Source organism: Oenanthe melanoleuca, chromosome 6 (genome assembly GCF_029582105.1).
Source record: "Oenanthe melanoleuca isolate GR-GAL-2019-014 chromosome 6, OMel1.0, whole genome shotgun sequence".
NCBI classification, from domain to species: Eukaryota; Metazoa; Chordata; class Aves; order Passeriformes; family Muscicapidae; genus Oenanthe; species Oenanthe melanoleuca.
This window is the reverse complement of record NC_079340.1, coordinates 18,505,378-18,528,438: the sequence shown is the minus strand read 5'-3', so window position 1 is coordinate 18,528,438 and position 23,061 is coordinate 18,505,378. Positions and strand designations below refer to the sequence as shown.

The 23,061-nt window shown below is 42.6% G+C and overlaps 1 long non-coding RNA gene across 1 annotated transcript in view; it reads left to right on the top strand.

Annotated features, from left to right (window-relative positions):
* LOC130254604 (uncharacterized) overlaps window positions 1-23,061 on the top strand; it is a 50,495-nt gene that overhangs the window by 5,247 nt on the left and 22,187 nt on the right. Inside the window, exon 2 of the long non-coding RNA XR_008840773.1 lies at window positions 4,898-5,005. This is a non-coding gene — a long non-coding RNA (uncharacterized LOC130254604). The remainder of the gene's footprint in view (window positions 1-4,897; window positions 5,006-23,061) is intronic.

Below are 23,061 nucleotides of genomic sequence, written 5' to 3'. Positions count from 1 at the left end.
AAGTACCTTGTTTTTTGGAAGTGTGGAAATATCTGCAATGTTTATATAAAACTTTGCTCAGGGACAGCACTTGAGAAAAGAGGGCTGGGACAGGAAAGTTTGTTATTGACTGTTATTGTAATGCCTGTGAAGAGAAAGGCATACTGTGATTCTGAGTGTCTTTCACTGCTTTCTCAAATGCCAGTTCCAGTCCAAACCCTCAAGGTAACTTTAGCATCATGTACATCAGTCACTGCAGAATGAAGTCCAGAAAGGCCTTGCTCTTCCACCAGGTGTGTTTATGGCAGGTGTGTTAAGAGCTCTTCTGTGCCCAGCAGAGGCTGTGCTGAGCTCAGGGTGTGCTGAGGAAGGGCAAGGGTGGGGCTTTGACTTAGAAACAGCCTTCCAGCAAGCAAACCCCAGCACAATATGAGCTGTTTGGAGCTGTAGTGGCTGCAGGGATGGAAATGGGAGCCTGTGCTGCCTGCTGTATTCCAGGTACCTGGAGATGGCTGCACCAGGCATACGTGCAGGGTTTGGGAGGTCTGGTGGATCTTTTTGGGACGATAGCTGATCATTCCTTTTTAGCTGAGTGCACCTAATGTGACTCTGTTTGGAGTCCTTAGATCTCAGAGAGCTTCTGGAGGGCCCAGACAGGCTATAAGAGAACTGAGTGATGTCTAAATGCAGATCAAACCACTCTTCTTCACAAGCATCAACCCACAGCCTCAGTTAGCCCTGGAGTATTGAGCTGCCTCAGCTTGTGCAGCTGGATGGAATTTTCTTGATGTCCATAACTCACTTATTCTGTGAATTTCAAAGTGCAGGGTTTGTGTGCTTTGGTTTTGGGTTTTTTTTTAACAAAAGAACATTTTAAGCTTTAGCTGCTTCTTACTATGATGCTTGTTTCCTGTCAGCCCTGACATTTCATCACAATTACACCAACACAAAAAGCCTCTGCATATTCATGGGATGTGGAAGTAGGAACACATTTGCACATGTAGAAGGATCTATGGAAGTGGCAGGCTAATCCAGTGAGTGTCAGCCTGTGTGGGAGGGAAGGAAGAGGCTGGCAGTGTGTGGAAGCTGATGTCACTCCTACTGAGTAAGGAACTTTCCCAAGTTGTGCAACTCATTGGAGATGATGAGGTTTATCACTGTAATCTCCACAGCCAGGGCTCTTGGAGGAATGTCTAGTAGGATAATTCTACTTCCACATCAGAAGAATAACATTTCTGATGCTGAAGTGGGGCTCCAAGGGATATTTCTCCCATTTTGAGGATTTTCAGGAATAATTTGAAGTAATTCAAATTAAGGTGAGAACCAGCCTGGCTAGATATAATGCAGGAGAATCTATGTCTAATTTAAAGTCCATTATTGCCATTTATAATTTGTTCCTTTGAAAAATAAGTCCAGGGGATCCATTATATATGAGAGGGCATGAGTAGGGTTACAAACATATTTGCAAAATATGTTTTTTCTATTTAATAAAATAAAGCACAAATTCATTTCTGCACAGGGGAGAGAGCAGCCTCCTCTTGATGGATTTCTTTCTGTTGGAGAGCTTGCATCAGCCTTTGCTGGCATTAAAAGGGCTCAGCAGCAATATCTCTTCTTTCTGCCTTCTAGAAAATGCTAATTTCCAATATAAAACTGACTTAATATTACTGTCAAATTTATTTTTATGCCATATTGCTCTTAAAAGATTTCATGCTTTCAGTTTGCAGAAAGAACAAGCATCTTGCTTGAAACTGCAATTTTAGTCCTACCAAGAGAATGCTTCAACAAACAGTTTTATTATTCTGATTATACCCTCTCTTTGTGAGGCTTAGCTATAATTATGGGAAATCAGGGAATTTTTCTGCTGTGGAAACATAATAATAACTTCTGTTAGTATTTTTAGATCAGTTTTGAAAATGTAGCTTTGAATGTTACTTTCAAATCTCACATTAATCAAATCTTTATATGCTGGGAAACTCCTGGCTGACAGAGACAGCCAAAATCTTCTTAGTGGGGTAGATCAATTTGCATGTTCCTCTGTTGAGAAAGTTGGAGGTTTTCAAATTTATTTCTTTAGTGGTAGCAAATAGAGGTTCAGCAGAATAGGAAAAAGAAAAGGAAGGCTGGGAGCAGCAGAGTTTGGGATGAAATAAAAGCAATTAAGGGAATTCTGAGGATGAGATAAAAGTAGAGTCAGTTTTGGATGAAGACAATGTTATCTTTTTTTTTTTTCTTTCTTTCCTTTTGTGTCCTTTCATGCCAGCAGCAGTGCCACACCTGAGCCCTCCTGCTCTCTGCACCTACTTCAGTGGGTCTCTGAGATCACTGACACTTGGTCAGCACCAGCCTGAATTAAATACATGGATTGTGACACACAGTGGTCTCAATGGACCTAATGAGAACGAGCATCTCAGGTGGTCAGGGATCAAAATGAATGTTGGACTCCAGTCCTGGATCCCTTCCCTTACAGAGAAAAGCACAGGATGACATGAATATGAATCATCTTTCTGTGAGATTCAGAAGTATAAACGTTGTGACCTTTTGTTTGCCTAAGGACAAAAAGAAACAAGCAGAGTTTTTTTTTGCTTTGGAAGAAATGGGATAGTTAACTCCAACCTTTATTTCAGACTTGAGATATGGATTGCTGATGAGTTTCTGATAAAGCTGACCTTGCACATCACTTGTCATATTGAAACTAATTCAAAGAAACCCAGGCTATAAATCTCTTTCTGTAGAGACAGTTTTAATCCTTTATTTAACACAGTGTCTTTGAATAACATGGGCCTCTGTCCTGAGCAGAGACAGAATTGTCACAAAATTTTGTTCAGGTAGGAGAGAAAAAAACACACCAAAAGTTGAACAATAAGGTGTCAGAGCCATCTTCACCCAAATGATGAGCACACTCAGCTGGGCATATTTTAAGTGCATCCTTTCTTTCTTTTTTGTTAAATATCTGAATCTCTACCTACAGCTAAAGTTTATCTGACTGTTTAGAAGGCTAATAACAAACTGAGGAGAAACAAGCTTCTTTTAATTTATGAGAGACTGAAAACATGCCTTTTGGAAGGAAAGGATGAGAGCTTTGCTGTGTGCTGCCTGACCTGCTCCTTCAGCAGAGGTCTGTACAGTTCATGCATGTCCTTGACAGAAATGTGTCCGTCTAACTATGGATCTGTCTGACTTTTTTTGCAGAAAGAGTTGGAAAATATTTAATTTACTGTGTCAAAACATGTGCCACAAGTAAAAGTTGAACACTTCTTTCACAGAAGAGAGTATTTCTAGAGCTAGATAGATTTTTGTGGAAAGCTCTACATCCAAGCAATCCATGAACAAAGAGGAATGTGTACATCTCATTTCAGTTGCCTGCAAGCAGAATTCAGGGCTTTCTTCAGAACATACACAAGGACTCAGCCCCCAAGGTCCTCCTGACAATGAAGGCTGTGAGTTAGGTTGCCTGGTAGAAGAACCATGGCTAACCTGAGCAAACAATTCCATCAATTTCTTGAGAGCTCTGAAATTTAGTTCCTCAAGATATAGGCCACACAAACAACCCTTAAAATCGTGTTGAGAAGGCACTTCCAGAAAATTATTTGGGTAAAGTTCCTTTCTAGCAGGACTCAGGGATCAAAATTTTCATTGACTTGAAAGAGAACTTGTTTTTCAACTTCACCTCAACACAGCAACTATTTCAGAGAAATTAATTTTGTGTGTCAGGTGTTGGGTCTCATTTTTGGTTGGGTTTGGGTTTTTTTAAGCATTGGAGAGAACTTTCAGGCCAGAGCTTCTGGACTGCCTTGTGAACTATTCAAGCCCTTAATCCTTCTGGTCCATGTTTTGACCCTTCCTTTGGCCTTTCCATTCTAGGAACCAGCTGGAGGAATGTGAGAGAGGACAGACACTGGTTTGGGCTGGTTTAAACTCATTCCAACATGGGCAATGGAAACCACAGCCATTAGCCTCAATTAGTCACTGGTCAATTAGCATCTACTCAGCAGCCTGACTAGTTTCTGTTCATGTGTTCTCCTCTGCTCACACACAGGAAAATGCACTTTAGCTCAAGCCAGGCATGAATTAAGTTCCCCAGTATCACTGATCCCTACAAATATGGAGAAGCACTTCTGCAGCTGGGTGCCAGTTTTGGCTTGTCTTCCTGCTGGGTGTGGTGCCTGCTGCCTTTCAGCTGACTCTTTCCTCTTTTGGACTTAGCAGTAGTGGACAGGGAGGCTTTGGGACCTCTCTCTGGCCTTTGGCTTCTGAGAAAGCTGCACTTGGAGCTGGGTGAGTTGGGAGATGAGAGTTACTTCTCCTAACAGAGGGAAAAAAACACGAGTTAAATGTCATGGTAGAGCTTTCTGTTTTCATGAACATGTTAAAGTAACCCTGATAAACTTGATATTGAGAATTTTAGGCAGGGGATAAAAGGCAGGACATTACTATTGATTTACTGTGATGACATATGGCACCTTGTCATACAGATTGGTTCCTGCATTTTCAATGTTTTTATTCTTGGCCCTGAGAGAAGTATAACAGATATTTCCAACACCCTACTGCCATAGAAGTTTTCTATTTTGGGAGCTATTCAGAGGGTTATTCAAATTGCATCTTTATGAAATACAGGGTGAACAAGTTTTGCTAATATATTCTTTGCAAGAAAAGACAAGTTGTAGTGAGGACAGCAAGCTTTTATCCCTCTTATATCTGGAGTAGCAATTTACTTAAAAATAATCAACTCTGCAGACAGCAGTTTATTAGCAGACCCCCCTGGACAGTAAACTATTGCTAGTTTTGCAATTTTTGTAGTGATGAATGTGCCACTACTATTGCTATCTCTATTTTATAAGCAATTTCTTCCTGAAGACATTGTGTTCAAATACTAAATATCAGTTAAAATATTATCCATGTGTATTTCTTCTTGTAGAATGTTGCCTGCCCTTAAGCTAAGCTGCCTGCTGGACAGAAGGACTCTGCAGACTGCATCAGTGGCTACCAGAACAGGCAAAAGTCAGTCTTGAGGAGCACTAAAGGTGTAAGTACTGACAGCAAATGTTTATTCTTAAGTTTTCATCATGTTCCATTTTTTCCTACTTAGCAACATCAGAAGTATCCCATTTAAGGGCCTCTCAGTAGCAGATGACCCAGCTGATGTCTGGTCATTGACCTGTGGTGATACTCCAGATACAATCACAAAGGCAGCTTTGTCAGAGGTCTGCTGCCTCTACTTGCCCAAATGCAGGACTAACAGTTCTGGATTTAGGCTCATGGTCTCAGGTGTGATTTAGCAACATGTTCTTTTTGTTTCCTCTTGACAAAATATTGATGCAGAGTGCCACTTTTCCTCAGAAGTGTGTTGTGCCAGTCTATCCTGTTGTCTGATTAAGACACTTGTGCAGAATCTTGTGTTCATTTTCCTGTGGTCCCTGCCAGGCTCATTTTCTTTATGTTGGTTCCCTGGTGCAAGTGTCATTGCAAGAGCAGTGTGTGTGTTCAGGACTATGTGATTTTTATCTATTCAATATGTGATTTCTAAGTTAGAAAAGATATATTATTTTAATGGTTTCAGGCCAGCCAGTAACAGCAATTCATCTCAGTGAACACTGTTATGTAAACACAGGAAAAGCTAAACTTTACTGCATTTTCCTATAAAGACAATATTTACTGAAAAATTGGACATCTTTATTTAAATTATAAAGTATATGCATTATAAATCAACATAATATTTTTGATCAAGTACTGCACAAAACAATTACCCATGTTGTGACAAAACATTTTGACTTACTAAATACTGTAGAAGTTCCTATTTCTCTGATGCTTTCCCCAAAGCACAGCAAGTACTGGAGGAAGTTGTAGCCAAGTCCATTTATGAACTCCAACTGTGTATTTCAAATCAGTTTTTTCAGAAATGTTGCTCTTCTATTATACCAATGGATATATCATTTTCCAACTTGTTAAAACAGTTGCTTCATTTCTGAACTTTCTTGAATGTACTCCTCTCCTCTGCATGCCCTAGAGATGACTGGTTTCCAGTTTGGAGTGGTCTTCTGAGTGGTTATGCTCCCTCTCAGGCCAGTTACAGGGCAAAGAAAAAAGTGAGAAAGGAGACCCAGGGAAGTATTTTAAGAAAATAATTGCTCTCTGCATTGGTATCATCTTGCAGGGGCATCTGAAAATTATTAGTTGCTCATTACAATGTGCTGAAAATCCATGGTGCCTTTTATTGAGCAAGGTGAGGGAAGAATAAGGGGTTTTTTCCTATAGTGACACTCATTGATATGAGCAGAAAAGTGGAATGTGTGCTGTCCTGGTGTGCCAATCAATTCCACTGACAGCATCAGGCATCTCACAGTGTGCTACGTCAGCAAGGATAATGAAAACCTTCGAGTTCTTTGTGAGAAACAGCAAAACAAGTGGGATCTAATCCCAGAAATACTAACAGAGTGATCAGCCTAGCATAAACATTTGGGACAGCTGTAAGTCAAAGCCAAATTCAATTTAATTTAGGGAGCAAATTCTATGATGTCAGAGATATTTGTTTGTATTTGCTTTATTTGTAGACTTGAAAGATTCAGCCTGCTCCCAGCTGCTGCTTCCATCAGTTGTCAAACGTTACCAAGCCTGAGCTGAGACAATGAAATTTGGGAACTACTGAGATTTAGAAAATTAGATTATTTTGGTTTCAATCTTTATTGTACCAAACTCAACCCCTTTTTATTTTAAGATTAACTAATTCTGATAATGAAAAGTTTCTCTGCAGAACGTTTATCTCCGACAGATTCTTCATGTCACTGACTTAGTGTAATACATACATTTATTTCCTTCACCAAATAGAAATGATCTGGTGCTTCTTGTGAAAATTAGCCTTCCATTAAGGGTTTTATGTATTTATGGGAAGAAGATGGGCTTAAAAGATTATGTTTCCCAGAAACAAACAAGGTAAAAACCCTTGATCTGGCCAGATGTTCCCTCTAGGGACATGCCCTTCTCTTTGGGATTTAAATGTCTGCAATGAGTCATTAAGTTGTCCCTTTCAGTTTTCATGCCTTTGATAAAACACTAAAGGTTTCCTTTCTTAGTGAGAGCTAAGTGGAGAGCTAAGTGGAATATACAGATGAGAGTTATCTTTGGCATCCACATAAATGTTTATCCTTGTAAGGTTATTATTGAGATGTTTTCTCATATTAGGTATTAGCAATCTAGCATTTCCTTAGTTGGAGTTTTCACTATCAGTGGTTTGACACCTGCTTTCAGGAGCTCAAACCACTTCTCAGGTCTAACATTAAGCCTTTAGGTCTTCCTCTATCCCTCTTCTCTCAACTTCTGAGGCTAAAAATGTGTACATGTTTTATCCAAGAAACTTAGCATACTAAGTCTGCTTTAATTCCTCTTCTCCCCTTTCCTTCAGAACAGTTTCCCAGAGAACCAGGATTTCTGTGTTCCTTAGGTGGTGCCTCTGGGTGTCTTCCTTCAAAGGAGAAGGTTCAAAAGGTCAAAGACTTTCTGCCCATGTCTGTATTCCACCTGGCTGGCCAGGTCCAGAGCAGGCAAACACTGGGTCATCTTGAGAATGAGTCTTCATTTCCATTCTACCTCTCTAGGCAGAGGTAGCTCACACTAAGCCCATTCTTTATGTTGCAAAACATGTATTTGTGTGGCAAGGAAAACTGATGCATTTCTAGGAAATTTGTAGGAATGATCTGGAACTCTCTTCTATTGTGTCAGTCACAAAACATCATTTTAATAGTAGATGACATAAATGGGGGCCAAACAAGACCACCTGGCATAATAATAGGACATCTTTTGGGGAAAACTGAGTTGCCCTACAGCTTACCTCGAGTCATACAACAAGAGCATAGCTCTCCCTTGATCTTGGGTTTGGTAATTCTTGTGTGTGACTGTCTGCAGCTCTGAACCAGTGGCTGGCAAAAAGAAATTGAGTAGATTATGGGATAATTTTGGGGGGTGGAGCATCCACCTACAATCTTGAAATAACACTTTGGTGTGATCAAAAAAGCCAGTGTTGCTTTTTCAGGAGAGAAATTTTACTTTGGTACATGATGGCAGTGAAAACAGGGCAGCACCAGTCTCCCACAGAGCTTTAATAAATGGCAATCACTTCCAAATTGAAAGCAATCCTCCCAAATTCTTCCTCATGCTCCATGGTGTGAGTGAGGCGTCAGGCTGAGCACATCTGTAGGGACTGCAGATCCTAACTGAGGAGTAAGATGATTGCACCACTGTTAAGGATGCTGTGGATGGGGAAAGTGTTCTGCCCTGGCTAAGAGCAGGAGACCTCCCCTCAGGGGTTCAGGGTGCATCCAGCTAACTGGGCTCCTGGGAGCAGCAAGAGCAAGATGCAGACATGGATGGATGGAGGCAAGATCAGCCAGCTCATTCTGCTCACTGGAGGAAGCTGAGCCATGGGAAGCTCAGCTGGATGCAACATTGAGTCTCACAGGTTTTGGTTTTGGTAATGGCAGGAAGGTTCAGTGGTGAGAACAAATTGGCTTCTTGATATAAGAAATAAAATTAGCATGACTGCAAATGGGAATTGGGCAAGCTGAAGCACACTGTAGCTCTTCTTTTTCTCCCAGAAAACAACAATTCCACTGGATTATTTACTTTGTGATAGATCATGTTTTATTTTCTGTAAAGGTAAGAAATATACTAAGAATAGGATTGTTCCTCAGAAGAGCCAACATTAAAATTGAAATTTTGAAAAGTTAATATTTCTTTTGTAATTTTCTTCCTTTTTTAGTTTAATTTTATTTGAAGGGTTTCTTTTTTTTTTTTGCTATGAATCTGTAGTGCATAAAAGAAGTTGGCTGAAAACAGTGTTGAGATTAGATAAGTATGTGTCAATTCATAATTTACTTTTTTCCTATTAAACATGTACATAAAAGCTTTAGGTTTTCCAGAGAATAAATAGTTGAAATAAATTAAATCCAAGAGCTCTAAGCCTTATGCCAACCTGCATGCCCTAACACATAGGAAAGAATGTGGGAGCATTCCTCTCTATTGATAAGGGATTCCCATTTCTTGGAGCTGGATAGGTGTAGGGGCATTTGGTAAAGAGAACCATTATCTACTCACACTTGCCTCCAGCAGTGCCATGACAGACCTACCTGCAGCTGACTTGTTCCTACCAGATAATGGCAGGAGCAGGCCTGGACTTTCACTCACTGAAATATAACAATTCTGCACTCCTACATGTTCTGTGTCAGCATTCAGAGGCATTCATCCTTTCCATTCCCCACTGAGGTGTTCTAGATCTTACCCCTGCCCCAAGGGCAATTTGCATTGCTCCATGCAGAGCAGTAATTTCACAGACAAATTCTCCTTTCTCGTTATGAAAAACTGTGAATCCTCTCAAAGAGCTTGCTGATGCCAAATCCCACTTCCTTGTTCTCTATCAGTCCCCAGAAGGTTTCTTTCTATATTAAGTAGTACCATAAATATGGGTGGAAGCTGTAGTTCTGTAACATTTTGGAAGGTTTTAATAGGTGATTCTGCAAGCACAAAAATGCTATGGGAGGAAAAATAAGTTCCTCAGGTCAATTGATTGCTACTTAACCATTTCAGTTCATGTAATACATGCTGGCAGCAGTTCTTCAGGAGTGCCTGTTTAATCAGAATAAAAATGTACATGGTACAGAGTGGGGCTTGCATGGCTGCCTTTGGCCACATCCAGAGTGAGAGAAGCAAAGGTGGAGCACAGGCAGTATGTGTGCTGAAGCCAACCAACGTGGGAAAATGCAGCAGCAGTCCCCAAGAAAGGCTTTCACAGTGGATAACTTCTGGAAAATGAATATGAACTGCAGATTCTCAGCACTTGACTGGACAAGGCCCTGAGCAACTCGGTCTGAGTTCAAAGCTGGCTGTGCCTGAGCAGGGGTTGGATTCAAGCTTTTCCAACTTTACTGACTCTATCAATATGTTCACTGATATTTTAACTGACTAGATTCAATGATTTCATGAGATCTAATGCATGAAAATGTTCCTCTGCATAACAATAGGAAGCTACTGCAGTGTCTGACCTTCTGGAAGACCCCATGTTACTGCACTGAACTCTTCATTGTGGAACTTTTAATTCCATAATAATTTTTTCCTGTTATCTCCTTGCATACTGCTGACTTCAGCAACTTCATCTGCAAAATTCTGCTGAGCTGAGCTGAATGGACACTTGTGTCTAATGCTCAGATGCTCTTCTTGTATTTTCTCTGTATCAGTGAGAAGTAGGAAAGAAGAACTGAAGGCTGATACTCACCAGCTTAGTTTAAATTCACATCATTATAAAAAGGAATGGATTTCTAAACAGATCAGTCTATTTCCCTTCTTAGGTTCCCATTAACTGACCTTATGAGAATGCAGGAAGGAGTAGGTTTCAATGTTTGTGATTTTATTAAGGCTTTTGATGCTGCTTACATGAGCAAATCAGGGAAACGTGATGTAGATAAATCTAGTACAGGATGAATAAAGTGGAAAAATCAGGTACTTTATGAGTCTGTCTGATATTTTCAGTAAATTGAAGGACTATAGAATTCAAAATGATCTTGACAAATTGAAGAAGTATTCTGATAAAAATAGGATGTGTTTTTAAAACAAATCAGTCCGTCACAGACTTTTGTGGGGAAACAGAGTTTAAGAGGCAGAAAAAAAGATTGAGTGGGTGAAAGTATGAAAAGGCATCAACAGCACTGCTATTCTGCAAATGACAAATCCTGGGTCATATAAACAAAGCTTAGGTTGCAGGGAACATCAGGGTTTTCCACTTGACATTAGCAAAATGATAGTTACTTTTATGGCTTTTGTAGGATGCAGACAGATTTGAGACAGTTCAGACAGTAGCAATAAGGAGCCTTTTAGAATACATGATCTATGAGGAAAGATGGAAAAAATTTGGCACTTAAGCTCCTTAGTCAAAAAGGAAGACTGAAGGCAAACATACTGGGGTTCAGATGCACAAGGAGCTGCTTCAAAGTGAGAAGCAGTAGCTGTTTTTTCACTCTACCCACTATGGGCAGGATAGAAATAGTGATTTTCAGCTGCAGAAAAGGAAGGTATGGTTAGTTAGAGAAATGTAATGTGTTAGGGAGACATATGAGCATTAAGGATCATGAAAGTCTGGGAGATGATTCTCTGTTTTCAGCCATCATCATCACAAAGAGCTCAGAGTTCAGAGACATCCATTAAGATCCATTGGATTGGTGATTCTGCCCTAAAACAGGGAGTGCTGTTTAGCAGACATATATTAACAGAGCTCTGCTGTTGCTCAATTCTGTGCAGTCCTTGGAAAAACCCAGATGCATATGGCTGGTGGAGGCCATGGCACAGATCTGTCAGATGCTGTTTGGGGCATCTCCCTGCCCTGTCACAGCTCACTGTGAGCTGCACTGTGAACCTGTGCTGAGCTGCCCTGCCCACTGTGCTCTCCTGTTTGCCTCTCCTCCTCTGGGCACCCTCAGCTCAGCTCCTGGTGACCTGCTCATTCTGTGCCTCTGTGCAAAAGGAATGCATCCAAAACTACAAATGGAATTGTTAGTAACCTGAATTAGTTAGGAAAGTTCCTCTTTCAGATAAGGACAGCTCAAGTGGGTTGGAAGATGGCCCAGCTGTGTTACATGAGTGCTGATGTGATCTCAGCAAACAGATCTGACACAACTTGGACAGACTGAAGCAATGGTCTCTGGTGAATTTAATTTGCTCTTTCTACTGCCTGGATTTTGCAGGTTTCTTGCTGTGTCTCTGTATTTATAATCTCATATTCAGCTAGAAATTAACTGCTAGCTAATGATAGTTGTCTCCCTTCTGTTACAAAATGTGTTTTTGCTTTAAAATATGACCAACAGGCAACAAATCCTGAAACCTTGGGAAATTCCCTGTGCTCTTTTGTGACCGTTTCTGAAACCTCAGTTATTACCAGTGTAGTAAAGAAATGGGAATTTTTCAGCAGATTTATTTTACGTGACCTTTCTTGGTTTTCCTCAAAAAACTTTTCCAGTTCTCAGTAGTGCCAAGTGTAGTGTTTGACCTTCCTTGTATTCAAATACTGTACACAGTCTCTGCTAAAAGCTGGAAATGCATTCAGATTTCTTTTAAGAAAATTATTAGGGTTTTTACACTTTGATGGCAATAAGGACTGTGTGATTGTCCATCTACTATGATGGTTGCTATCTAACATGAAGCTTTTACATTTTTACTGAGGCCAAATTTCAACAGTTTGTCTCTGCAGACCACATACCAAAACAAATTCTGCTCTAGCAAGAATTTATCATGGAATGTACACAAATCTCTGCAAACCTGCAAACTATTAACTAAGGAGAGCAAGACTCTGAGCAGAAATGACATCCAAAATCCTGTATTTTTGCATGCAGGTTTACATGGGATATGTGATCTCTTACCAACTGTGCAACACTGCAAAGGGCAGCTTTGGTTTTGGTAGAAACCATAAAAAGCAAAAATTCTGAGCCAGTTCCCCATGAAATCACTGCACAAAATCTGTCTTAAATTCTTCAATGTCAATCTTCCTGTAAGATTAGGAGGATAAAACTGAGAATAAAGACAGTGGATTAAGTCCCATAATAGACAAATAAAAAGGGATAAATTTACATTAGGAGGGATTGAGATTTATTTTGCTTGTAATGCTAGAACTATTCTGATGATACAGTCTTTCAGGTGGTCTTTTGCCCTTGTATGTCAGCCTCAAATATCAACAGAGAGTGGTGGCCTTTGAATCCGTAGCAAACATGTTCCTTTCCTAAGGAAAAATTTCCCAGATATGGCTTACTTAAAAGGAGATCAGCAGTAGCTTCTTAAAATAGAAGATCAGATTTTTTGAAGGTCTCTCACAGCAGAAGATGCTCAGTCCTTTCTGACTCACAGTGGCAAGGGACTGAGAGATGATTCCCCACATTTGGCTGTGAGGAGCCAGACCCAGGTGGGGAGGGAACAGATAAAGGAGTGGCATGGAGAATGTAAGGCTGCAGTTGGTGGGAAGAAAACTATTTTTTTTCCCACTTCTTTAACCTTCTGTGTCTCTGAAAGGTGCCTCAGTGCATCCTGAGAGAGCCTGTGTGTTTCCCACCAATCTGTGGAAAGCATGGTGTGGAGCTTATCAAGAAACACAGCTGTGGAAGTGTGGCACAGCCTCCTTTGAAGATTGTGGGGGGCAGTCGTCCCAAACTAACCATCATCCTGAACTGCTTGGTTTTATCTGGTCTCAGCCAAGGCAAATATACTTTAAACCCATTTGAAAAGCAAATAATCAGGGTATTAGGACAAGAATTTTCTGCTTCCCTCAGAAATTTCTGTCTATCTTGGCAGTGATGAACAAATGGTATTTTATCTGCATTTTATCTTTGTTATTGGTTTAAAGTGAGAGAATTTAAGGTTTTATCCAATAGGGAGGCTTTCCTCATCCCTCTGTTTAGCTCTCTGATGAGCTGGGACATGGTTTTGTCCCAGCTAGTTCCTTTCTCCAGAGCAATCACCAGCCTTTAAGCAGTGAACTCTGCAGTTCTTGTGGATGAGGCTGGGATGCACTGGGAGCTCCTCAGCTCCATGCTTGAACAGCAAGGGTTGGAAAGCCCTTCCTGCTGCCCACAGGCAGATGGGCCAGATTGATGAAATCTAAACTTTTAAATTCTTGACTTAACAATAATATATTTCTTTTAGATCCATGTGTCACATTCCAAGCTTTCTTGACTTTAATAAGACTAGTCAGTTATAATTTTACACTCTCTTCTCTCTTCTTGTTCTTCCCTGTCATGTGATTTTTTTCCCTTATTCTCCTACTTTTGGTAAAATAATAACTTTGGTCTGTCTTAAAAAGCTTAACTGAGTGACACAGAGGAATTTAAGCATTTATACCATTATTAAAATCACTTAAATGTTTAGCAGCTAAATAGTAATTTGTTGTTCACCTCTATGAAATTGGCACTTGAATTCCAAAGTGGAATATATTTTCACTAGTGAATTTATATTCACTAACTCTTCCTCCTACCTAGATCCTCTCATTGCCCCAAAATGATGTAAAAATAGATTAGTTTTGGGGCAACTACCACAAGCCACCAAACTCTGCATGGCAAATGGGGCTCTGGTAGAGGATGGTAAAAATGCTGAGGCAGTGCTCTGGTGAAACCTAAAGAGATGTACTCACCCATCAATTGCTTCAACACCCTGGGTTTGGTCTGGCTGCTTTGGTGTGTTGTGACAGAGAACTGAGACAACACAAATACCTTTCCAGAACTGGCTGAGGTAGAAGAACAAGCCCTTCTATTGACTGAGAGCCCATCAAGCAGGAACACTGTGTCTGAGGCTTTGAAGGGCAGAAGGCTCTCAGTAGGTCAGTGCCTGTCCTGATGCCTGTGATAGTAGTCCTGGCAAACCCAGACATTCTCCTTTGGAACTTCTGCCTGTTAATGCAGGTTTAACCAGCATAAAATACCCTGATCTGATCTCATCTGCAACTCAGGTCCTGGAGGGATAAACAGAACACTCACTGAACGGATTGTCTTGCCAAATTGAGAAAGGGTAGCTGGAAGAAGATGTGATAGGATCTGCATACAATGTGGAAACCAGAAATCAGTGAGATGTACTTTTGGGAGTACTTAAAATGTGGGTATGGTTCTAGCTGATTCTGGTGAGCAAGATCATAAGCTAATGATTTTGTGCTGCCATGAGCTAGCAGTGTGGTGTATCACAGATTTTCTGGTGTCTGTTCCCTTGTGGGGATTTTGGAGCAGTCTGGTGGTTCAGTGTTCTGTTTCTTGGATCATTTACTGTCTGGGGAAGTAGCTTTTCTAAGCAATGTCAGAACTAGTCATTACTTGGATCTAGTAATTGTGAAAGCAGTGTTCTCCTTTAGCCTCCTACCAAGAATTAGCAGGGAATGCTGCAGCAGCCCTTGCAGCATGGATTTTGGCTTGGCTAAGCCTATGCCTCTGTGCAGAGAAAAACCTTGTTGTCTTTGACTTCCTCCAGTGTTTGACAGTGATTTTACCCAGTACTGCCAGTCTGCAATCTCTGCCTTGCACACTGCCTGAGTCTTGCTGGTGGTCAGGCACAAGGTACACTTTGCAGCTGCCCTTGACCCCCCAGATCAAGGCTCTGTCATGCTGCAGTGTTGCTGGAGGGGTTGGCTGCATGGAGCAGAGATAAGTACAGGTCTTGGAGAGGTGGCTGCCCCTGGGGTGGGCTTATCACTGCACTGCATCAGCCTTCAGCAAGGTCTCACCTCTGCTGCTCCCATGTGAAGCTTTTGTGCCAGACCCCGGGGCACTTGTGTGGTTCTGATTCATGGCAGTCACATCATGGTCCCAGAAAGTAAATTCACTATGTCTGGGGTCTGTGGCTATAGATAAGCCTCTAGTGCTCCTCCAGCTTTATCTGAGGGTGTCAATCCTCCTGAAATGAGAAAACAAAACCTGTCATTTTCTTCCCATTTGCTCCAAGTGGTGCAGTTCTCTGCTTGGGCCATCTGTGAGGTGGCAGGCACTTACCGAACAGTCCAGAGCAGTGCTGATCCTGCATGGAGGGTGTCTGGGAGAAATGCTGTGTTCTGGAGCACTCATGGTTTCACTGTGTCCTCTCCAGAGAGGCACTGTGCTCCTTGGACTGGACTCCTGTGTGAGCAGGCTGGGCTGATCTGGTGGGATCCAAGCAGGAGGAGAGTCAGATGAAGGGGAGAAAGGAGGCTCCACGAGCATCTTCTGCAGACTTGCTTAGTACAGCACCCATTCCTCACAGGACTTGGACAAGAGCAGGTGGGCCCAGGTGATGTGAACAGGGAAAAGTGTCCCCAGAGGGCTACTGAGGAGGCCAGCTGTCCTGGAATACTGCACCCTTGCCACAAACTGCTCTCAGGAGCCTTTGCTGGGCTGTGCCTGCTGTGCCTGCTGCCCTTAGCAGAGGATGTAACTGGGATCCTGCTGGCAGTGCACGCTGCAGCAGCACGCAGCTGGAGGGATGTGTGCAGCAGGGAGGAAGGCTGAGGAGCACAGGGACAGGTGTGCCTCTGGGACCTGCTCCACAGGGCAGGAATGACACCTGTGAGCAGAGAGCGTGGTGAAGTCAGGCTGGGAATTGTCACAGAGGATGTGGCACTGCTCCAGAGGGGCAGAAGGAACAAAAGGCAGTCCCAGAGCAGGGTAGGAGATGGGAACAGCACCACTTTGTGTGAGTTGTTTCCAGCTATAAAGCTGAGAAGCTTAAATAGATGGGAAGGATAAGCTTTTTACTAGCCAGGGAGAATTACAATGCCCTTAATTATCTCCTGGAATTACTGGGGGGCTGAGGTTATTCTGACTCCCAAGAGTTCTGTTTTTATGAGGGGTTTCTTCCTCCTTCTCTCTTCTCCCCCGTGAATTCTTTCTGCTTCTCTTAGGTAGACAGAGTGCAGGAAAGCACCACCTGCAAAGTTCCACCCTGGCTGTGCCCCCTGCCAGCCCCTGGGAGCACACACAAAGCCACCTGTGCCAGGACACCCCCGAGGCTCTCAGCCACCACCAGCTGTCCTGCTCCACTGGGCTCCCAAGAGATCGAGCTTTGGATGAGGTCCAGCAGGAAAATGAGATATGGAGCTGTGACACAGTGTGCAAGACACAAAACAAGGGGGTGGAGGGGGACTGAGGCAAGTGACTCATGAAGTCACAGCTGAAGACAAAATCTGAGGGCAAGATCAGGTTGTAATGTGTAAAAACTGGTTGAAAATGTGAAATTAAAACCATCAGGCATAACCCTGTGTTTAAATAGGAGCAGAAGGCACAGGGAGAAGGAATGGGTTGATGGAAACATGCAGGGTAGCCCATGTCACACTGGCAGCACGTGCTACCAAAAATCTGTGGGCACTGCTGCAAACTGGCAGAACTTGCTGGAGATGCTGGGATGGATTCTAGATCCTTCTAGAAAGGATCAACAGCTTGGTCTGCCTGTGGCATGCCCAGTCTGGCAACAGAAGACCATAGCTGGGTTTTGCATGTGGCCCAGCCATATGGGGCTGAAGATTTACAGCAGGAAGTCCTAAATGTCCCATCAGCAAAGATGTTCTTGCTCCCAGGCACCTGTGGCATGCTGCTGCTCTTTCAGGAGCACTGGCACAAATGTTTGTCCAGCTTTCCTGTGAGCTGCCTCAGGAAGTGGTCTGCCCTGAGAAAATAATGCTGGGGGAAAAACAGAAATGGTCATCTTTGGTTTGTTTTATAAAGTTAGATCTCTGCCTTGATTCCATAGTGGGGAAGGTTGGTGTGCCAGATTTAAATAGCAAGCAGGCACTGCTTTAAGGCAGTATTGCTACATCAGTTTTGTGTAACAAAACCATAATCAAAATATGAATTTTCCTATAGATGCCAGAATGGCTGTGATTTGAGGGTGGATAACCACACTGCTTTTCTGTTTCACTCCATCATTATATTATATTTCTCCTTCTCATAGAATGCCTTACAGGCACAAAAGAACTGATTTTATGTTTGATGAGTTTTTGAATGGTGAGCAGAAAATGCAGAGTGAGACAGAAGCCAAACTTTTCTATAGAGTGCAATCCAAAATTTCTCTAATCTTGTATTAGTTTTTCCCTAAGTCTTTCTCTAATGTTCTCATGTTTAAAACAGAGAACTCTTGAATAATCTTTGCTTGCGTAACACACTTGTACTGCCTTGAAAATTAAATAATCTTCATTATGTTCAGGTCTGAGAAAGTTCTGTTTATGGAAGTTGCTTTGTAAGTAAACACTTCTAGAAGCAGCTCTAGTTTTTGCCAATTACTTTTGTTATATTTTGGTAATCTTTGTCTAAACATATTTATGTCAGTGACTAATTCTGTTGTCAGCTATCCGCTCATTTCCTTTTCCCAAGACTGTCTTACCCAGCCTCTGCTGCCTCCAAGCAAATCTGGTGGTGGCATGACAGCCTTGAGGACAGCAAGTTTCTGCAGGTGTGAAAACAGTGCAGCTAAGAACCAGTTGTGACTTCCTGTAGTGATGGCATATCCACCTTGCCCAGGTTAATGCCCCGAGGAGTGGATGTTCCTGCTGGCAAGACTGGCAGAGGCTTGCACAAGCACAGAGTTAATGCAGTGCTGGAGCCATGGCTGGTGCTGGATTCCTCAGTGTCTAATCCAGGTGACATCCCCACTCTACCCCCTTCTTCACTATAAAACCTGTATCCTCCTTATCTGTTTTCCTGCAAGCTGGAAAACACCTTTTCTGTGGCTGCTATCCTGCTGGCAGAGTTGGGCAGAGCTTGTGAAGCCCTTGGGAAAAGGAGGCAGCAGATGAAAGGCTGCCTTCCACACACAGAGAGAGCAGTCCCAGGGAAGTTTGGGTGGAGTGGGACTGTCTGTGTCTGTGTCTGAGAGGCAGAGTGGAGCAGAGGGAATGGTGCTGGGGGATCCCCATGTCCTTGCCAGGGCATGGGCTGTGTGAGCTGCCTGCCTGTGGCAATGACTGCTGTCCATGCCATAATCCCTGGAGCAGGTCAGTGCTGTGGGCTGCAGGAGCAGCCACACAAACAGCACAGGCTGTTCTGTCATTCTGCTGCTGGGGAGAACTCCAGAACTGCACAGCCCTCACCTGCAGCAGAGCAGCAGCCCTTAAACCTTTGTTGCTATAAAGAAGAGGAAAGCTGGTGTTGGAAGAGCCAGCTGACTTTTCCCTCTATATCTTTCCAGGAATAAAGCATCTAAAGGTCACTTGATGGAATTTCTTCATTCCCAGAAGCCCTTTTTCTTGGGAATGCAGCTTAAGACTAATTCCTTCAGATCAGTGCAAGCATAGTCACTCTGAATGTGTGTTCCTCCTTAATTATTGATGTTTTCCTTTGAGATTAAAGGGAATGTTGCTAGAATCTGGCTGGATTTAATTTGGGTGAAGTGGAAAAAGCCAAACTACGTTCTTTTATATAACTTTAGCCTAGCCCTTGGGACAGCTCTGAATCCATAGGGCTCTATTGGCCTGTCTTAATAACTGGTTCCTATCCTTTCTGTTGCTTAACTTGCATGAGATTAGAAGTTTTCTGATGGCAGTAATTGACAGGGCAATGTGATGTGTAGAAATGGTTTCTTATCCCACAAATCATTTGAGGGATGTAGTAGTATCTGTTTACTTCTCTGCCATACAGTCTATAGTTCCTTATCTTGTAAATGTCCATTTACATCCACAATAGATCCATGGGGAGCTCCATGGATCAGGAACACCCTCTAAGACTACAGGCAGTTTCCCTTTGGAGCAGCTGAGAAGTTTGACCTTGTGGTGTCAGAACAATAACAAATGGATAATGTATTTTCTGTTGTCAAATAGGCAGTTTTATCATTCTTATGTAACATTATTGATGTTGTTGCCAGCTAAGTTAGATGGTATGAAGGGGATCTTTGGGGGAAAAAAAAAAAAGCTTGTGGCTCTTTTTACAATTTGAATGTTACATCCAGAGTAACTTGCTGAGGCAGAATTTTGCAATGAAAAGTATGCAAGTTTAAGGGCCTTGCCAAGTATGGGCACCCTGTTACCTGCAGGAGCATTTCCAGCCTCTTAGCTGGTGTTGGCTGCACAACAGCCTCAGGAAGGTCTAAAGGTGAAGTTCTGGGCTGTGCCTCTCAGTGGTGCAGTACAAAAACTAAGGCTCAGTGAGCTGTGGGCTGGCATTTCTCCTGGGAGCTGGAGGAGACTTGTCTGTTATTCAGTAAATTGGGTGTTTATATAAGTGGTGACTGATCTATGGTCTCCTGTGCAAATGGACTTCTCTCCCCTAAGGCTGTGCTCCAAGCAGTCAGTGCCAAGGGAATCCTCAATGATGCTAAATTGGAATTTTTCTTTTCATTTTGATGAGGGCAGATAAAAATTTATTTCTACAGCCTTTTGAATGTTTTTTTGAAAATTAGTAACATTTAATGCATCCTAGTCAATGATTAGTCATTAAAAAGGTTCTATTTTTAATTACAATTAGTCAAGGTACTACTACTACTTCTACTTCCAGGGAACCTACTGGAGCTGCTCCCACTGAGTTCAGTGAATTCAAGATCAGACTTGCCTGGCTGGCTTTGCAGAGTGCAGAACACTTTTGTTTCTGATGAGACTTCCTGGGCAGGTGATTTTATTTGAGATAAAAACTGTAATTTCCAGTCATGTTTCCACTTGAATCTATTAATTTGCTGTGGAAAAGTTCCTGAGTAACTTCTGCTGATGGACTGACCCCCTGACTTCTGACCAAATGTTCAAATAGTTTTCCTATTAGCAATAGCCAGACACAGAGTTTTGGATGGGACTAACTCTGTAACAAGGATTATGTTTTGCCTTTTTGTTGTTTGCATGGTTTAATTTTTACCCCCTCAAAGACTGGTCATAACTCTCTTGAGAGCTCTCTCTTATGAGAAAAAAAGGTAGCACAGAATATGAATTGCCACATTAATCAACAAAACATTTTGGCTGTAATATGTTACCAGAAGTTCTTCTTGGGTCTCTGAGGTAGGAAAACATTTTTACATTGTGAAAGGCCAAGCTCCAGTGACTGCTTGCTGCAACTTTTATAGTGATCTATAAGACTGGCTTTGGTCTGTAGAGAGTTGTTGTTGAGAACTGGAATGTTCTCAGCAGTGGCTGGAGGAAAAAGTTATATTTAGACTCTGATGACTTATCTAAGTGCCACCACACAGGTTTAGGCAATGTGAGCAGAAGTTTTCTTATGCATCAGTGTGGATGTGTTGAATTCAGCCCTTCTCCCACTCACCCAGCTAAGAACTTTAATTCTTCTGAATCTTGAAAACTTTGAATTGGTTTTGGGCTTACTGCTGCCCTTGATTGCTGGAAAAATCTTAGTGATTTCACTGAGAGCTCAAACCACACATGAGATTAAAGTTTGCATATAAGTAATTGCTTCTGTAGTTTCCAAATTTGATGGGGATTTTCCTACATGGTTTTGTTCTTCTGTGTGTACAGGTGTAGGTCCCTCCCCTACCTCATTGGCAGCCACAGTCCCTCTGGGCTTTGAGGCACAGAGCTTCTGTCAGTGACCTTGGGGAAGTGTTTGTACCCCAGTTTCCTTGGGAGGACAATGCCAGCCCCAAGGGCAAGAAAAGCCAGAGGGACTCAGAAATGGCATCAGTTCTGTTGGCAGCTGCTTCCTGAGCCTCTGAGCAGAGCTGTCTGGGTGTGGCAGTGCCAGGCTGGTGCCAGGGGCTCTGGTGGCATCTCCAGGTGCACAGTGTCCTGGGGCAGGGAGCTGGCACACCCTGTACGAAAACAAAATGAGAGATCTTGCTTGGCATGTGGGGGGAGGAAGTAAAGAAAATGTTCCCTCATTCTGAATGTCCTCATGCAAGGTCAGTTAAAAAAACCCCAACCAAACAAAAAAAAACTCCAACCAACCAAACAAGAGCAAACCAAAAACTAACTTCCTGTAACATTGAGATGACACTTACACCCAGTGCTGATGTTCATATTTGCACCTGACTTAAGAGAGCCCAGACTAGGGAGGAAGGGGTTGCAGCACATGCATGGTTTTTATAGTGGCCAGAAAAGGATTTGCCTGCCACTACACTAAAACTTTTGCTTAGGGTGAGAATTTAGAGTGGAGAAAACAGACAAACAGAGGAAACAAATAACAACTAAGCAGACAGACAAAACCAAACCACTTCCATGTAAACACTCTGGAAACTGCAGGCACTGTGCTGTGTCAAGTTCAGAGGAAGAGGCAGATCACGAGATTTTTGTACTCTGATTCCATGTGAGACATGTTCTTCCTCCTTTTTGGTCATATCAAGTGGAATATGAGCCCTTACCGCCAGCACCGAGGAGCAGAGACAATTATAAAACCCTGTTCCAGAAGGGGAAGTGAGAAGTGGTGGAGTGGGAAGATGGAGGGACTTAGCCAGCTCTGGTTAGACTGACCAGATGTTGGTTTTTGTAAGGGACAGAGGCAGGACATTGTTCTTGCATCTTTTAAGGAAGAGGAAGAGAAGCTGGATCAGATGAGCAATGGCAAAACTTGGGCTGAGATCCATGTCTTCCCCGTCATGAAACAATGATGAAAGCAGAATAAACATGTCTGGTGCTGCTGCTGGATGGCTGAGCACTCTGCATCTTGGCAAAATGAGGACACAGAGCATGCCAGAGCTGTTCATCAGAATGGCAGAGAGGTCTACACACTCTGGGGTTTTCTGTGCAGGGGTATTGCTGATTCTCCTTCCTGCAGTGGCACATCCCTTTCTACAGCACCTCTCCTAGCTGCTGACACAGAAACATGACACAGGCAGGCAGCTTTTGCTGTTCACTCAACTTGTTTTCTCCCTGTCTCTGATCCCAACATGCTTTCTCTGTCCATGTTTCAGTTGATGCTATAAGCTTCAGCTGCTTCAGACTGGATATGTCTTTATTTCTTCTCACTGGTGTTACCCTTGCTGTTCCTACTTAGTAAAGCAATCTGAAGAGGTCTGCATTAAGAAGTCAGGAAACTAAACCATTCTGACACTGTGGAAACAGCCTGTTTTTTCTTCTCCAGCAAACTCACTCTGGACAACAGTAGGGGGAACAGGCTCTTTTTGTGAAGTGTTTTTTGGGAGGTGCATGGTGGTGTATGTCATGGTGAATTTGCCAGGCACAGAGGGTGACTGCCTCTCCCTGAGGGAAGGGAGCAAAAAGACACCCTAGGTTTGCCACAGTGGAAAAGCACATATCTAGAAATTCTTCACAAGATGCTTGAAGTGTGGACTATTCCCCTTGGTGAGGGTGGATGCCATGATAGGGGTCAAGTGCTGGAAGCACTGGAAGGCAGTATTTCTGATCCCTTCTGCAATTTAGGACAGAAGAGCTGTGGTTTGGAAAAAATACACTTCTATTAAGCCCACAGGTTTTCTGTCCCTGTCACTGCCTAGAATGTACCTGTGACAGAGGAGAGAAAGCCAAGAATCTCAAGGAAAGATTGATAAAATTCCTCTTCTTCCAGGGTCATTCTTTCATGTGAAATGTTCCTGTGCTGAACAGGATCCTTGGCAAGAATGCAACCCTGCCAGGTGAGATGCACATTCCCTCAAGACCAGGCAAAGCATCCAATGTTTTTCTTCCTGTTTACTCCAGGAATATATTAGCAAGTTATTGGAACAAAG